We start from the raw sequence: 2879 nt of genomic DNA, 5'->3' as shown, positions 1-2879 counted from the left end.
GGGAGTGAATTTGTTTCGAGTTTTCAAATACTTTTTTTTCGCTGCCTGATAATTTTTTAGTATTTTCTTAAAAAATTTTCTAGCAAGCTTCCTGATTTTAACCTGCTCTTAGACTATAGAATCGTCAACTATATGCCCTTTTCAGAATATATTTCGAAAGATTTGCCAAGAATATTTCGTTCCATTCCCCTGAATATAGATTTTCCAAACGAAAAAATGGGCCGCTTTTTTAGTAAGCCAAACCGCGAAATCATCAGGAAGATGAAATATCACCGATTTTCGGCAATTTTGAGCACTTTTAGTGTAGAACTTGATGTTTTTTCGCAGAAAAAAGATTGTTGCTATTCTAGGAGTGAGATTTTTTCGAGTTTTCAAGTACTTTTTTTCGCTGCCTGATAATTTTTTAGTATTTTCTTAAAAAATTTTCTAGCAAGCTTCCTAATCTTAACCTGCTCTAAGACTATAGAATCGTCAGCTGTTTGCCCTTTTTAGAATATATTTCGAAAGATTTGCCAAGAATATTTTGTCCATACCACTGAATATAGATTTCCCGAACGAATAAAAGGGCCGATATCTTAGAAGGCCAAACCGCGAACTCATCAGGAAGATGAAAAATCACTGATTTTCTGCATGTTTTGAGCACTTTTAGTGTAGAATTTTATATTTCTTCGCCGAAAAAATATCGTTGCGATCCTGGGAGTGAATTTGTTTCGAGTTTTCAAATACTTTTTTTTCGCTGCCTCATAATTTTTTCGTGTTTTCTTGAAAAAATTTTCTAGCAAGCTTCCAGATTTGTACTTGCTCTCAGACTATAGAATCGTCAAATGTATGCCCTTTTTAGCCTATATTTTGAAAGATTTCCTAAGAATATTTCGGTCCATACCACTGAATATAGATTTCGCGAACGAAAAAACGGCCGATTTCTTTGTATTTGAAACAACGAACTCTTCGGGAAAATGAAAAATCATAGATTTTCGAAATGTTTTGAGATCTTTCCGTGTAGAATTCGATGTTTTTTTGCAGAAAAAAGATCGTTGCGATCCTGGGAGTGAAATATTTTTGAGTTTTTGAATACTTTTTTTTCGCTCCCTGAGAATTTTTTCGTATTTTCTTGAAAAAATTTTCTATTAAGCTTTCTGATCTGTACCTGCTCTAAGACTATAAAATCGTCAACTGTTTGCCCTTTTAAGAATATTTTTCGAAAGATTTGCCAAGAATATTTTGTCCATACCACTGAATATAGATTTCCCGAACGAATTAAAGGGCCGATATCTTAGAAGACCAAACCGCGAACTCTTCAGGAAGATGAAAAATCACTGATTTTCTGCATGCTTTGAGCACTTTTAGTGTAGAATTTTATATTTCTTCGCCAAAAAAATATCGTAGCGATCCTGGGAGTGAATTTGTTTCGAGTTTTCAAATACTTTTTTTTCGCTGCCTGATAATTTTTTAGTATTTTCTTAAAAAATTTTCTAGCAAGCTTCCAGATTTGTACCTGCTCTCAGACTATAGAATCGTCAAATGTATGCCCTTTTTAGCCTATATTTTGAAAGATTTCCTAAGAATATTTCGGTCCATACCACTGAATATAGATTTTCCAAACGAAAAAATGGGCCGCTTTTTTAGTAAGCCAAACCGCGAAATCATCAGGAAGATGAAATATCACCGATTTTCAGCAATTTTTGAGCACTTTTAGTGAAGAACTTGATGTTTTTTCGCAGAAAAAAGATTGTTGCTATTCTGGGAGTGAAATTTTTTCGAGTTTTCAAGTACTTTTTTTCGCTGCCTGATAATTTTTTAGTATTTTCTTAAAAATTTTCTAGCAAGCTTCCTGATCTTAACCTGCTCTAAGACTACAGAATCGTCAGCTGTTTGCCCTTTTTTGAATATATTTCGAAAGATTTGCAAAGAATGTTTCGGTCCATACCTATGAATATAGATTTCGCGAAGAAAAAAAAAGGCTGATTTCTTTGTAGGCAAATCACGAACTCTTCGAGACGATAAAGAATTATCGATTTTAGACATTTTTTTAGCACTTTTAGTGTAGAATTTTATGTTTTTTCGCCGAAAAAATATCGTTGCGACCCTGGAAGTGAAATTGTTTCTAGTTTTCAAGTACTTTTTATTCGCTGCCTGATAATTTTTTTGTACTTTCTTAAAAAAATTTTCTAGCAAGCTTCCTAAACTGTACCTGCTCTCAGACTATAGAATCGTCAACTATATGCCCTTGTAAGCCTATATTTGGAAGTATTTGCCAAGAATATTTTGTCCATACCACTGAATATAGATTTCCCGAACGAATTAAAGGGCCGATATCTTAGAAGACCAAACCGCGAACTCTTCAGGAAGATGAAAAATCACTGATTTTCTGCATGCTTTGAGCACTTTTAGTGTAGAATTTTATATTTCTTCGCCAAAAAAATATCGTAGCGATCCTGGGAGTGAATTTGTTTCGAGTTTTCAAATACTTTTTTTTCGCTGCCTGATAATTTTTTAGTATTTTCTTAAAAAATTTTCTAGCAAGCTTCCTGATCTTAACCTGCTCTAAGACTATAGAATCGTCAGCTGTTTGCCCTTTTTAGAATATATTTCGAAAGATTTGCCAAGAATATTTCGGTCCATACCTATGAATATAGATTTCGCGAAGAAAAAAAAAGACTGATTTCTTTGTAGGCAAATCACGAACTCTTCGAGACGATAAAGAATTATCGATTTTCGACATTTTTTTAGCACTTTTAGCGTAGAATTTTATGTTTTTTCGCCGAAAAAATATCGTTGCGATCCTGGAAGTGAAATTGTTTCTAGTTTTCAAGTACTTTTTATTCGCTGCCTGATAATTTTTTTGTACTTCTTAAAAAAATTTTCTAGCAAGCTTCCAG

This window comes from Polistes fuscatus, unplaced genomic scaffold (genome assembly GCF_010416935.1).
Source record: "Polistes fuscatus isolate 324 unplaced genomic scaffold, CU_Pfus_HIC Scaffold78, whole genome shotgun sequence".
Lineage (NCBI taxonomy): Eukaryota > Metazoa > Arthropoda > Insecta > Hymenoptera > Vespidae > Polistes > Polistes fuscatus.
This window is presented reverse-complemented; position numbering follows the sequence as displayed.